This window comes from Anser cygnoides, chromosome 1 (genome assembly GCF_040182565.1).
Source record: "Anser cygnoides isolate HZ-2024a breed goose chromosome 1, Taihu_goose_T2T_genome, whole genome shotgun sequence".
Classification (NCBI taxonomy): domain Eukaryota; kingdom Metazoa; phylum Chordata; class Aves; order Anseriformes; family Anatidae; genus Anser; species Anser cygnoides.
In genome coordinates, this window is record NC_089873.1 from 108058550 (window position 1) to 108074144 (window position 15595).

A 15595-nucleotide genomic window follows, 5' to 3' on the forward strand; every position below is an offset into this window, starting at 1 on the left:
TAAGTTGCTATTACTGCTGTGTATAATTTACCATAGAGTTAAGAAACAAAACCAAATTAATGCTAGCAGTTACACCACAAAGGATCATGTATTTGACTCATACAGGCATTCCGAAGCCCCCCTCTGGCTGATGCTTGTGGTGCACAAGACACTTTGGAGTTATATTTAGCCTGGCATGGAACCCAAATCTGCAGTTTGTGACAGTGGCCAGTGCCAAAGCCGGTATTGTTAAACAGTTGGAGATATATCCACAATGATAACAAACTGTGAATTCTGCAACACGGGGTGGATTTTTACCAAGAGCAATTTGAGGCAATGCAGCATTTTATTTTATAAAATCAATGATTTATTTATTTATTTATTTTGGTTGCAGGTGAACATGGAAAGGAACTGGTTCAAGGAGGAGCATAGTAAGAACATTTTTGGTTAGTACAACAGATATGTGAATAGGAATGAGCTGTCTTTGAAGCAGAAGAACAATTTATTATTATTACTAATTATTATTATTATTGTTATTATGGTGGGCAGTAAACTTTGATGTGTGTGTTTGGGGGTTTGTAACGTGTTTAGATATACAGTACTGAGTACATTTTGGCTTTGTGTAATGAGAACACCTTGATTAAAAAACATGTGAAAATGCAGTGTTTTCACCACAAAGATTTTGATGTGATATAAATATATTGTTATCATGGAAAGTATATAAATGTAAGTATCTAAAGGAATAGAAAACATATGTTGTAGGATATATCTTTAACATTGAATAATATCTGAATTCAATGACTTGAGTTATAAAAATAATTTTTGAAATGAAGCAATTTTTGAAGCAATTATTTTTTGGAGGTTTGCAAAAGACCAAGATCTGTTGATCAATTTGTTCTATCAGAACGTCAAAAATGTGGATACAAAAAGGTTAACAATCGCAAAATTTTTATTATGCACAAGTGATTCCTTAAAGAAAAAAAATAAGGTAAATAACTTTACCTTTTGATTTTCTTCAAGATAAAAATTGAGACTTTCTTACTAGGCTCTTCTGTGAGCAGTCAGAATTATATTTTACAAATGACTTAATTTATTACTTGGCCCCTTTTAATTTCAGTTTAATCTGATTTAAATTCCATTTCATAATGTTACTATTGTTACAAACACAGGATTCACAGTGATTGCAAAGATTCACTCTCGCTTTGGTAAATGCATTAAAATGTTACATTATACGAAAATCCACCCATTACATTTTAAGAATTTGTTTAATATTTAAACTCAAAGTACATTTACTTTTTTTTTTTTTTTGGTGGGGGGGGCATTTTCCTCATTTACTTTAAAACAGACTTATTGTAAGGCTTGTATAGACAATTACTGTGCTCTAAAAAAGCAAACCTTGACCAACAATTTATTTATTTTTTTCAGCTAGTGGCAAACTTCATATGTGATTACATCAGTGTGGTGGTTTTACCATGCTAGGCAGCTGAACACCACAACCGCTCTCTCCCTCCCCCTCCTTAGATGAGGAGGGGAAGAAGTAAAGGAAAGAACAACTCATGGGTTGAGATAAGGATGATTTAATTAAAGGAAAAGAAAAAAAAATTATTAAGGAAAGATTATTATTAATTAAACAATTTAACTAAACAATTTAACTAAACAATTAACAATTTAACTAAAGGGGAAAAAGGAAAGGGGAAAAGGGGGGGGGGAAAGGGAAAACTAAGTGAAACAAGCAAAGGCTATGTGGAAGTGCAGAGGAAAGAAATTACTCTCTACTTTCCACAAATGAGCGATGCTTGACCACGTCCTTGAAGCAGGGCCTCAGCGCACGTAGCCGGTGTTCGGGAGGAGGACAGATGTTTTCACAACGAGAGCCCACCCCTCCCCTCTTCCTCTTTTTTCCACCTTTTATTGCTGAGTGTGACATCATATGGTATGGAATATCCCTTTGGTTGGTTTAGGTCAGCTGCCCTGGTGATGTTTCTTTTCTCACATCTCTGCCCACCCCTAGGGGAATTAGGGAGAGTCCTGATGCTGTGCCAGCACTGCTCAGCAGCAGACACAACACTGGTGTGATACCATTGCTGTTTTAGCTATGAGTGCAGAGCACAGCACTGTATGGGCTGCTGCAGGGAAAGTTAACATCCCAGCCCGACCCAGTACAATCAGAAGCATTTTAATTTTTCCTAGAGATTGGAAGTGTATTTTTGTTTTACTACTAACTATACAATTTAGCTAAGGACAGTTTAATTTCTTTGTTCTAAGCTCATAAGTGTGAATTCATTGATACAGCATACATTCGTTTGTGGGTCATTAATAGATATATAATGACTTTTTAAGACCCATTAAAGTATGCATTATAGTCTATTCAATCAAGTCATTGTACTTTTTTTTTTTGTAATTTTTATCAAAATTTCATAAATACTATGATAGCTGACATCCAGGAGTTTCAAAGAGTCTAGAATTTAGAAAAGATGTGTATCTAACTGTAATAGTCCTTTACAAAGTCTTTATTGTACTTAGGCACCACTGATTTCCTTAAGCACAGGCCTAACATGAACTGTTTTCCTGAGTAAGTGGACTCTTCATCCCTGAAATCAGTGGCTGCTTGGAATTTCTGGAATATGTAAGAATAGATGAATTATAGGGAACGGAGATGGGGAAGTAAAATATGGATAAATCAAAATCTCTATATTTAAAACACAGAAAGACTAAAAATAGTGATCCATACTTTGTTGGAAGATCATGCCTTTTCTTCTCTTATGTAAAGAGTCATAGAATAATTTAGGCTGGAAAAGACCTTTAAGATCATCAGGTCCAACTATCCACCTAACACAAGTCCACCACCAAACTGTCCCTAAATGCCACATCCACACATCTCTTAAATATCTCCAGCGATGTACTCCATCACCTCCATGGGCAGCCTGTCACCTCCATGGGCAGCCTGTTCCAATGCCTAACCTCCTCCTCCTCCTCCTCCTCCTCCTCCAAGAGGAAAAGAAAGAAATCTTTCTGATTTCTTTCCTCTGCACTTCCATCACTTCCATTCAGCCTTTGCTTGTCTTTTTTTTCTTTTTCTTTTTTTTTTCCCCTTTCCTCTTTCCCTTTTTTCCCTTTAGTTAAATTATTTAATTAAAATAATTTTTCCTTAACAATTATTTTTTCCTTTCATTAAATTATCCTTATCTCAACCTGTGAGTTGTTTGTTTCCTTTTCTTCTTCCTCTCCTCTTCTGAGGAGGTGGAGTGAGAGAGCAGTTGTGGTGGAGTTCAGCTGCCTAGCAAGGTAAAACCAGCACAATATCTTCAAGCCTTTTTTTTTTTTTTTCCAATTTATGTGTTTACATGTCAGTAGTTTCATCATTTTACATCATAAGAAACTATTCATATTTCATAGAAATAATTTCTTATGTATTCATTTATATTCTTCACAACATGATGTACATTAAAAAAAAATCTTAGAGCTGTTCAGGGAACAGGCCCCTTCTCTCTTCATAAAATTAAGTCTCTGACAAATCAGGCTTTATGCCTTTAAGTTGCTGAAGTACATGACACTTTGCACTAATAAATCTTATGCAGAAGGTTAAAATGAATTTGACTGTTGCAACTTTTTCCTGACAGAAGTTAATGACCTATGTGAAATCTGAATCAAATAATTATTTAATAATATATACAATTCATTTTAAAAGTACAAATCTTAAAACAAGTAACTCTCTATGTAGGTTTTTGTTTTGTTTTGTTTTTCCTAGAAGTTTTTCATCTCTAATCTCAGCAAGCCTGACTTTTGAAGACATCTCCACTTGGTTTTCTTTTTGTCTGGTTTTCAAATAATAATAATAATAAAATCAAATGCTCTTTTTGATACCTGTAAGATTTCTTTATATTCCTGTGCGGATGATTATTTCCTGTCCTTTCATTGTGTGTGATCAAAAAAAAAATAATAATAATAATAAAAAAATGAGATATTATTAGCTTTTTTTTTCCTCATTATATTTTATTTTTATTTTTATTTTATTTCCCTGCCACTATTAAAGCAGCATAATCAGAGAGTTTAAGCAGTTCCAAATTTGTAAGAACACCTACAGGACTCCTGCTGGCCTCGTGGTAACTTCTCAGATAAACTGCTTGAAGAAAAGTTCTTTTTTATCTGCTAGGCTTTTTACCATTTTGCATTAACAACAGTTTAACCTACAGAGTAGTAACACTTCCATCTGTCACAAAAGGGAGTACCTGCAGGTGATTATCAATCATCTTACTGAATATGGGATAACATATCAGGATGTGTTAGAAGGCAGATAAACAGCTCAAGGGTAGTGTTGGTCTCTCTTCTCTCAGTGAAGTTCTGAATGACGTCTGCTCTATCTGTGAGCATTTCCTTCCTGTTCTCTAGAACTACGTAGTTTGAAAATCTTGTGCAACTTTTTGAATCATGTAAAATTTAAATGATTTTTTTGTGAGCACATCAGCTCTTCCCCTCTTTTTTTTAAGCTAATACAAAATGTAAGAATTAACTGTTAAAACCACTGGCCAAGCCATGCTCAACAGCCTAGGAAAAAAATAAGTGTTTATTCTTTATAACCAGTGGTCACCAATTATAGCAGTGATAAGTATATTTTCAGAAAGATTTCTAGTTCTTCTTCCAGATAAGTCTATTCTTGTGATAAAAACAAGTTCAGTAAATCTAAATATGGGTCCTAACTGTCATGGCTTTTATTTCTGAAGAAGGTTCTTGGCAATATAATGATGGCTGAACTAATTCTCAGTGCTTTGTGAATATCTGTAGAATGTGTATCAAGTATAAAATTATTTCTTTTTGAATTGACATGGAAGACTGCTGGCATATTTAGGTCATTCATATACTTCTTCAGTATTTTATACTTGCAATACCTTGTTTCATTTTGTCAGTTATTGTGGTGCTTCTTGTACCTTGTACCTTGATTGTTTTTCAAAGTTTTTCAAAATTTCTGCAGTGTTAAGAGAGCAATACTTGTCAAACTGAAATAAATCTGAAACAACTATTTATCCTTTCTTGTATAAGGTGATTAGAGAGTCTTTTGAAAGAGCATTTATATAGGAGATAGAAGTTACTCACTTGGAAACCTTTGCTGTCTACTTTCAGACACAATAAAATAATATTCTGCATTTTTTCTTCTCCAACCTGTCTCCTCTAATTTCTTGAGATTAATTATGCTTGTCTCTTTCTAAAAGTTGTTAGTTAATTATTTGTTTTATTTTCAAGTCTAGGTAATACACATTGCGGACAGTACACTTGGCTGCCTTTCTTGACAAGCCTGGAATTTTGTTCAAGGCTCTATTTAGAACAGAACAGCACAGCACAGAACAGAATAGAACAGAACAAAACAGAACAGAACACAACAGTTGGAAGGAACCTACAAAGCTCATCCAGCCCAACTGCCTGACCACTTCAAGGCTAACCAAAAGTTAAAGCATATCCAAATGCCACTTGAAGACTGACAGGCACAGCACATCAACCACCTCACCAGGAAACCTGTTCCAGTGTTAGACCACCATTACAGGATTTTTTTTTTTTTCCCCAATGTTCAGTCTGAACATCCGCTGGTGCAGCTTTGTGCCATTCCCACGCATCCTGTCATCGAATGTCAGGAAGAAGAGACCACCACCTCTCTCTCCACTTCCCCTCCTTAGGAAGTTGTATAGAGGCTTGAAACAAATAAGTAAAGAAATACCTTCAATTTTATATGTGTGTAACTAAAAGCAGAACTTGAGATTTGCCCTGTACACTTCAAATGAAATACTTTATTTAATTTTCTTGCTTTAAATACTTTTAATAAATTACATTAAAATTATTGTGTATACTCCTTTAGCGTCTAAAAGCTTGCTAATGTGTGATTGAACGCTTGACCCCTTTGTAAAATCATACCTCCTGAAATTCTTGCACTAAAGATATTACAGTTGAAAACTAAGGTAGGGACAACATTTCCTTTGAAAATATTGATCTGTGAAAACATATTTTGGAGTTAATTTTCAAGAATTGTCAAAGGATCTTCATAATTTTTAATTTTTAGGAAAATTTTTCATTTTAAAATGTATTTTATAAACAAATATTATTTTCTGTTGCTCTTATTTTAGGATTCAGACTTTGAAATTGTTTTTGTTTTTATTTTGATTTGTTTTTCATGATATGCACTCTTTATATTAATCTGAAAGTTAATAAAAGAGTATATATTAGAAAATTTTCCAATATTCATTTACTTCAGCATATTTTCCCTTTCAAAGTTTGTGTTAATTCATTTTCTTTGTTTTCACTTCTATCAGAAAATAATTTGTGTTACTTTGTTTTCCCTTCTATCAGAACTTAGTCCTTTCATTCCTTTTTTCAGATTCCTGGTAAAACTTAACTTTTACTTACAGTGAAGTGTGTCTATACCTCCACTACTTCTGTGTTGATTTTTTTTTTCATTTTTTTTTCATTCCAATTTAGACAGCACAATTTGCATCTGAGCACAGAATTAGTCAGTTTAAGTTAATGGTGGCTTTTAAATTAATCTGTGGCTTTTTATAATATTAATGATATAACCAATCTGTCTCCTTAATGCTGGTTTGGATTTACAAGTTTTTATGATATTATCTGAAGAAAGAGGAATATAAAAAACTGTGGGTTCTTATGTTGGATTTTAAAACCTCCAGCAACTTTGGACTCATGGAGAGAATACAGAAGCAAGGAAGACTACAGCTAAATGTATTTGGAATGCATATTTGAATTTCTTCCAAGAAATTTAGTAAACAAATATTTGTTTGTTTGTTTTCAACTTGTGTTGGTTATCTTTTTAATTACTGTTATCTTTTCTTTAACAAAAATCTTTTATTTTTTCAAATGAGAAAAGCTTTGGGGAAAATGATAGGAAAATGTTGTTGTAAAAATATTGTGTTTTTCCTGCTTTTACAGTACAGATAACCTCATATATATTATGGTTTCATGTACACCTTGCTCAATCTTTACTGTATATCCTCTGCCTTAGCTGCTTTATCTACAATTTGTACATCCTCTTTCTTGCTCTACATTTATCTTTTTAGCTTTCATGCATTGGTTTATACTGGGCTGAGAAGAAACTGAACCATATTACTTGCTATAAGTGTAGGTTTTCAGTTAGTGCTCACAATATAACTAAGAACTGTAATCGAGATGCTAAGAAACTTCTCAGAGATGGTTAGTAGTTTGCCTATCCTTTCAAAGTTAGACTGCTCACCAGAATCTGAATCAAGAAGGAATATTCTACAATTTTTTGTATGTTTGTATGGTTTTTTTCTTTTTTTTTTTCTTTTTTTTCTCTGCCGTAGTCTTTACTTCGCTTGGATCATAAAAACACCTCCTTTAGAAACAAGAAAGCTTTTAAGTTTTCACATGGAGTTTGCTTGACTCAGAGCGAATGTTCTATGTTTTGCCCTCCTTTCTCCCCCTATATTTTATTTAATGTATTCAGTTGGACTTTTGCTATGGGAAAAGGTCTGCAAGACTTACTTGCAGATTGTGTTTTTCACTTAACCTTTCAGTTTTTGTTTTCCCATTCATCCAAATAGTCCTTGAGAGTTTGCATACATTTTGAATGGTGATTCCTTATCTCTAATCAGAATCAAAGGTTTTGTGAAACCATACTGTTAAAACAATCTGATGTCCTCAGTTCTTATCCATGTTAGAAGTCAAAAACCTAGATTATATTTTGGACGTCAGTTTCATGCATCTTGAATAAAATCATTTTCTCTGAACTGTGACATAAACTGAGAGAGCATTCACACTGATGGTCTACAGTATGGTACCATTGTTCAGTAACCAGCATTAAAAATACTTACTAGGTACATAGATTTCATATGGGGAATTATAGAAATCCACTACTGAGCTAACCACCCTTGCCTCCCTTTAAAGTCTGTGGTGAGAAAAAGACAATTAACCTCAGCCTATACCATACACCTAAAATAAATCAGAAGAATATAAATGGAATCACAGGCTGAGATATAGCTAGCTGCAGAAATCTGACCTTCACTGAGATTAATTCCTACTCTAACTATCTTCAATATTGTATCAGTTTTATGTTAATGCAGATTTCAAGCATGGTCGAACCATTCAATTAATTCAAAGGGTGTTTATGTAGTGTAAAAGTTCTTAGATTATGGTAACCATACTATCACAAAGGTGAACGTAGCTTCTCTCTTCTATTCCTCCAAAGGTAGTGTTAAAAGGCTGAACACCAGAAAAGTTTTGAACAGAACCACTCACTATTTTCATAAGATTTTAGTATTTACCCCTTTGAGATTTCCACTGCCGCCTCTTTCTAATACCCTTTAGGGTTTCTGCTGTGGCTGCTTGTTTCACCTGGAAGTATTCTGGCTCAGGCACCTCTGTGCTTTTGTGATCTTTGAAAGCTGATCCCCAAAGAACTAGGTGCAGAGTCAGATCTAGTACAAAACCCCATTGCCTCTCATGTCAGAGCCCAAGCAAGCTTCCTTCAGGAAGGGTTGTGATACAAACAAACAAACAAAACAAAACAAAAACAAAACAAAATAAAATACCACAAAGCATCTAAGCCAAGAGAGATTTTCAAGAATACTGAAACACTGTTCAGCAGTTTTTGATGATTCCATTTGGTCAGTAATGAAGATATAGAGAGGTGCACTGACAGCATAGGGAATATCCAGGAACAAGATTACAGGTCTCCTGAGTCATCACTCGGTTATTTGTTGACTAAACTGTGATGCTTCTCTGAAGCAGCATAATTAGAGACTGTCATGACATGTAGTTTTAAAATATAAAGTTGAAAATACTAAGCTAAATTCTATGTGTGTATATATATATATTTAATTTCATTTCATTTATTACCAGGATGCACATTCATAAATTAGCATTTTCCCCTCTAACACTGTTTTTCGTAGCAGTCTTCAGTAATTTGAAAACCAAGAGAAATTGAAAGAAAATCCACTACTCTTCATTGGTGAATTTATAGACCAGAGAATATAATAAGTATTTCAGGTTAGGATATTTACTGTTTTATCCAGTACTTTTCATGAGGCTTTTAAAGATAAATATCCATTTTAAAATATCACTTCCATCCCCATCTATATTATATAAGGTGATATAAAACCAACATCTAATTCTAAAACTCTGTGGAAATAAATGGTGAAAAATCTTATGAAGTGCGTTAAAATAAAAACTAGTACATTGGTACTAGATATCAGGCTATTCTTGTAAGTAGAACTTGTGACTTTGATGTCTCCAACAGATTGTTATGTAAGTATGTAAATGCATGCATAAACATATGCGATTTCATATACATGTAAAATATTCTGACAGTCTGATATTGTTCTACAAAATTTGAGGATACCTATGATTTTAATGTTAGCTTATGTACTTAGAAGTGAAAAGACTTGCTTTTTTACTATTATTTTTTGTTTTTGAATGATAAAACTGTTCTCTTGGTGAACCATATTTCACTGGGACACCAATTATACTATGCATACTATATATTATGCTGTGTAGTTACACTATAAATAGCTACATTATATGGACATATGCTTAAAACCCTTATTCTGGGCAAAACCCAGGTGATATTTTGTTAGTATTTTTATCAGGTGTTCTGATTGTCAGATGTTAAAAAGAAATGCATTTGTAAGCATAAGTTTTCTAACTGATTTCCACTTTTTTTCAGTTATTTAGTGTAGTTGCAGAAATGCAAGAAGTATACGTGCTGTGCACAACTGATGAATGTGTCTGTATGCTGTTGTTCTCCAGACAAAGAAAGGTCAGAAATGCCAAGTGAAAAGGAATAGTCTCACTTCATCCATAACTACACTTGAAAACCAGACATAGGTAACTGCAAAAGGTTTAATATTCAAGCATACAAAAATAAATAAATAAATAAATAAAAATAAATATATTAAGTATATTAAAAGTCTCTCTTTAAAAATACAGAAGATTAAATTTATAATAATTTCCCATTTATTTGTTACAGGGTTTACATTCTTTTCCTTATATCCAAAAGCCTTTAGGATAAATAGCAGTAATGCACATTGCTATCTGTCAGATTTTTTCCTGTAATTTTTTCCAGATTTTCTAAATTTAATAATCTCACTAATATCAAACAAAAAAAAAAGACTTTCTACAGTCAGAAAACAAAGGCAAATTTAAGGCTGAGCTCTTAGTACAAGAGGGCTTAGACTATCTTACTCCTATCTACACTAACATTACAGGAGAAAAGACAGAGGGAATATTTCCTAGGGTGTCCAAACTAGAGTGTTTGTGTCACACCTTTATACTGTGGCACACAGTAACCATTGCTATTGTGTTAACAACACATATCTGTAGTCTCCAGCTGCTTTTTTTTTTTTTTTTTTTGCCAAACAGAGACAAGATTCATATTTGTTCTTGATTTTAATCATCTCCATACTTTTTTTCCTTCTCCTAATCACTTCCTACTTGACAAGATGGATTTTTTTCACCTTCCCCAGATTAAGAGTAACTTGAGGTAGGAGCAATATGGTTGAAGAAACATAAGCCTTTCTTTTTAGATTGTTGCGTAGAAAAAGAGGACTATCAGATCAAAAAAGCTATCATATTATTCATATATTCATATTTGAATGTCATGCATATTTCTTAAATAGACACGTCTCTTTATGTAGACATATGTATATATACAATGTAAATATGTAAATAAATATATGTAAATAAATATATTCTCCCCAAATGCAGTTTACATACACACAGGAAGTTAGAACTGCCATGAAGGACAAAATTTCTGAGCTCTTTTTATAGAAAATGGGTTATTAATATATCTTTGCCTACTGTCATATAAATAGTCAATTTTTTTTTTATAGATTAAAAAAAAAAAAAACACACCACTCCCCCCCCCTCCCCCCCAAAGCTGTTCAACCACGAAGAATATTTACGCTTCACTTATACTCCTAGGGGACAAAGTAGTTAGGTGGATAACTTAATGAATTTCAATGCAAGTTAGGCACATTTGTGCCTTCACAAATTTGTCTCCTATAGAAACTTAGCTTTTTAGCTATAGCACATGCTTTCCTTTAGTAACATTAGAGAGCACCATTATAATTAGAAACCTGCAATGAAATCTTAATGAGAAGCATGAGATAATACATCATAATCTAATATAATGATACCTATTAGAATGTTAGAGCTCAACTCATCAGTAGTATACTTAGGAATACTTATCTTCATTTTTATGAAATTTTTGTAATTTAATGGACGGATGTAATCACTGAGAAGACTGAAAGAAATACCTGATTTCAGACTGACCCTGGAGCGAATTGTGATATAATTCATGTTTCAGACAGGACAAGACTAGTTTACAGTGGGAGAGTAAGACTTTTTAATTTCAGTAGATAGAGTTGTATAATAAGGGAATACAGCAGTTCTTTCAATTCCTGTTATTTAATGCTAACAACAGCAATAATAATAGGCAGCGGACATCCTCTATTGTCAGGAATTCGGACAATACCTAATCAGTATTCTCCACCTTCATTTTTTCTGTGTGTCTAGTAACAATAATTGACACCTAGTAGCTGAAGTTTTCAGCACTGATTTGGGAATATATTGCATATATATTGATCAAAGTTTTTTCTTTTTCAATTATAGATCAGAGACAATAGGATGATAAATAATGCAAGAATAAGGTTGTTCAGAAGGTGTTTTCAGAAAAGGGTTCTATAAGCACAACATGATATGCTTTCACAGCTCTCTGAAATATATTTTCATGGAATTCCTGGGGATGAATCTTTTCTGAGCACTCGTTTATTTGTACAATTACTATCAGGAGTCATTAGAAAAAATTCATAAGGCACCATCAATTGCAGATCACTGCCATGAGTTTCTTTATGTATTAATAATCTTCTGTACTGCAAAATACTCAGAGAATATGATTTTAGTAGCCTAGTGAATGAAAGAATAATATAGCAACATAGTAGCCAACAATTAAAAATATAAAAATTCATTTTCGACATTAATATTTTTTCTTGTAATATATCATTTCCTCCTAATGCCTATTTCCCCCTTTTTTTTGCTACTATTCTTTATCTCTTTTCCATTTCATCCCTTTCTCCTTTTCCCTTTCTTAATTCTTCTTCTTTCTTCTTGTCACTCCCATTACATTTATTTTTATAAAGTTGCTTTAGAGAGGAGAGAGCACTATTAGCAGTCCTGAGATTTTCATACTGAAGAATTTCAAGTAATGAATGTCTTTTATATCATGTTTTTACATTAAAGAAAATAAGCTGATACGTGAAAGCATGGTTTAGGTCAAATTCTAATGCCCTTTTTAAAGCTGCTGCTTCAGTCTGCGTTGCATTAGGAAAATGGACACTATTTTTTTTCAGACAGCAGCCAGGGCTAACTGAGATCCCTCTTTACTCTTGTGATCAGTAACCCTCCTTGCTCTTTCCCTGGGTGATTTGAAAATACAGGTACAGTTTATCAGTGCAGCACAATAATTTATTGGCTAATACAGAAAACCTGAATGAGGCAGCTATGAGGCTAAGCATTAATAGGCTCACCAGGCCTGACAAAAGACTTGATTAGTGTTTGTTGACTGGTCAGTCATTAATCAAGGGTCAGCTTATGTAGCCACTTGGAGATCCTTGATATTGGTGAGTTACTATCTTCTGATTCCTTCTTTTTGAATGCCACCCCAAGGTCTTACATTTTTTCATGTCAGTAGTTTCTTTTTTGAATTCTGAGCTGCTGTTACCGTTTCAGCAATGACACTTCTGGGTTTTCACTTTTATTATTTTTTGTATGGCTTTAGATCAACATAATTTTTCTTACCTTAAATAAATAAAAAAATAAATTTGGTAAAAAGCCAAGGTCACAGGGCAATGCTGCACCAAACCCAGCCCAGTGTTACAGATAGCTGAGTCCTTGAGAGGAACTTTCTTGTCCCTTCATTGGCCCAGAAGACTTGCAGACACCTCCTGTGCCCTGGTGGTGTCTGGGGACATTTCTTTCCCACACGTGGCTCCTGCTTCTATGCTAGAAAGGACTGACATCATTCCTCCAGACCTTGTAGAGTCACAGCAGCCATGGCTAACTCTTGTACAGTTCAGCCTGTTAAACAACATAATTTCAGCTGTATTTCTTAAGATTATATATCTTATTTCTGCAAGTCTATATTGTTCTCTTGAGTCTGAAAATCAGAATTGGACATATCTCCTCTGAAACATTTCAGCATTTCCCTCTATCTCTGCATGTGTTGTTTTATACAATTTGGAAATTACCTCACATAGGACAAATGCATAAAATTCATCTGGTAGAGGAAAGTGCTGGATTTTTTTTTTTCAGATATGATCCTCACCTGTTGTCTTTCAAATCTAATAATGTATTAATGCTGTATGAACAGAAAAAAAAAAAAAAGGTCAGAAAAAGAACAGTTGCATAGGTCTTATCATAGCACATGTTTTTAATGACAGATTCTCTCTGTCATAGAATTTATTTCAGCTTAGTTTATATGTTTAAAGAGACTGTAAATTGGAACAGAATAAAAAGAAAGAGGTGCTGGTGCAAATTTCATCAAGTCTAAGAAAACAGTAAAATATTTTTGAGGATGACAGTTTTGCCGTGAAGGATTTGTTTGTTTGTTTAAAGAACAGTGGAGTTCAGACTACCAAAAAGAGGAGCACAAATTTTTTATTCATCTCCATTGTTAAAAGAATATTCAATTTCCTAGACAAAACTAAAATGGAGAAAGGACAGTAACGATACCAAGCTGACAGCCAGAATGTAAGGGACATGGCCAGTAGGCACTGATGTGAAATATTGTACTTTTGAGTTATGCTATGTCTAAACACTAGTGCACTTCCAGGGAGCATTTGGTACCTGCCACCTGGGTGAGCTAACTTGTGCCCTAGATTCAGTACAGCAGCATGAACTTGTGTGTGAACTGCGCTTGTGTTCCAGGATGATCAGAAACTATGAAGCAACATTAACCTTTTCCAAAAGCAAGTTAATGTACCCTGTTTTTCAGTAGGGTCATTTAACTTTTGTGTAAAATCATAGAATCATAGAATATCCCAAGTTAGAAGGGACCCATAAGGATTATCAAGTCCAACTCTTGGCACTACACAGGTCTACACAAAAATTCAGACCATATGACTAAGAGCACAGCCCAAATACTTCTTAAACTCTGACAGGCTTGGTGCCATGACGACTTCCCTGGGGAGCCTGTTCCAGTGTGAGACAACCCTCTCAGTGAAGAACCTCTTGCTGATATCCTGGTTCAGCATGAATGCTTCTCTTCACTTTCTGCTCCCAGTACAAATCCAAGAATATTGTTCAGTACTGTTTTTTAACAGACGCTTCAGTATACATCTGCACAGTGGCGAAAAGTATGGCTTCAACCAGAGTAGACATTCCAAAGGTAGCTCTAAGTATCTGGTTCAATTATTGATAATTGTTTAACCATAGCTGCCCAGAGTTCAGCATTTCAGATGAGTTTACTTCCTTTCCCTCAACATAGCTCTTCTTTTTCTGTGGTTATATAAGTACCTTACTGCTCTAAGGGAAATTTTCACCATGTGTTTCTTCTTTTATCCTAGTCTGTAGGACTGAAATTAAACAGATGCCTTACTCTGCAAGTCACAACATCCATCAACAGTGAGTCCTAAATGTACTGAAAAGATTTTCAGATTAATTATTTCTATTTAATGGCAGCTATATAATGAAATGTATCAATGAAATACAAATAAAAGAGGTAGTTTATTAATAAGTATTCTTTAAAAAATAATAGAGAAAATAATTAGAGTTTTTTATTGATCCTTGCTGCATTGGATTTTTTCTAATACACTGTTGTGAATCCATCCTCTGTTTTATCAGTCCTCAAAAGGACCTTTGTTTCAAACTGTAAAGAATGTTTTTGGTTACTTTAAGAACAGGCACAAACAAAATTAGTTGTCCAAAACCAGACAAAGTGGCCAAAGGCAAGAGAATATAGTCCTATTATTAAAACCAGTACGACTCTTTGGTGTTAACTCAAAACAACATGATTTCTTAAGATTATTATTTTTTTTGTGACAGATTTAGCCAAACAAATAAGTAGATAAACACTTATAAAATAGTTTTGAAAGCATTCTTTTAACAGGTAAGAACAAGTAAATGACATGTTGTAAAAGTGTATCTCTAACAGCTGTTAGAAATAAAAAATATGATGCCTTTTCATTTGTATCAAATTGTGATAATGTAGTTTCATTAAAGTGATGTCTTATGGTGCTTTTTTCAAAAAAGTAAATATATACCCAGGTTTTACTTTTTTACTTTTTTTTTCTTTTTACTGCATACGGAGTATTTTCTTGAGAACATATTTAAGTAATTAGCTATACAAACATATAAACATATCTCACTATGAAATAAAAGAAAATTACTGAGTCGTCTCAGAGACTTTGTTAGTCAAGTTAAGTATGTGTAAATCTGCATGAGCAATTCACAGAGACCCATTTAATTAGTAATCACTCCCATTTTTCTTTTTCGCAAATTTTTCATGAGAACATAAGGGTCCTCAATATGTAAACAGGTAAACAGAAACTCTCTTTCTAAATGTGAAGAACAAGATTCAATCCAAAACTAAAAACCACTGTGTTCT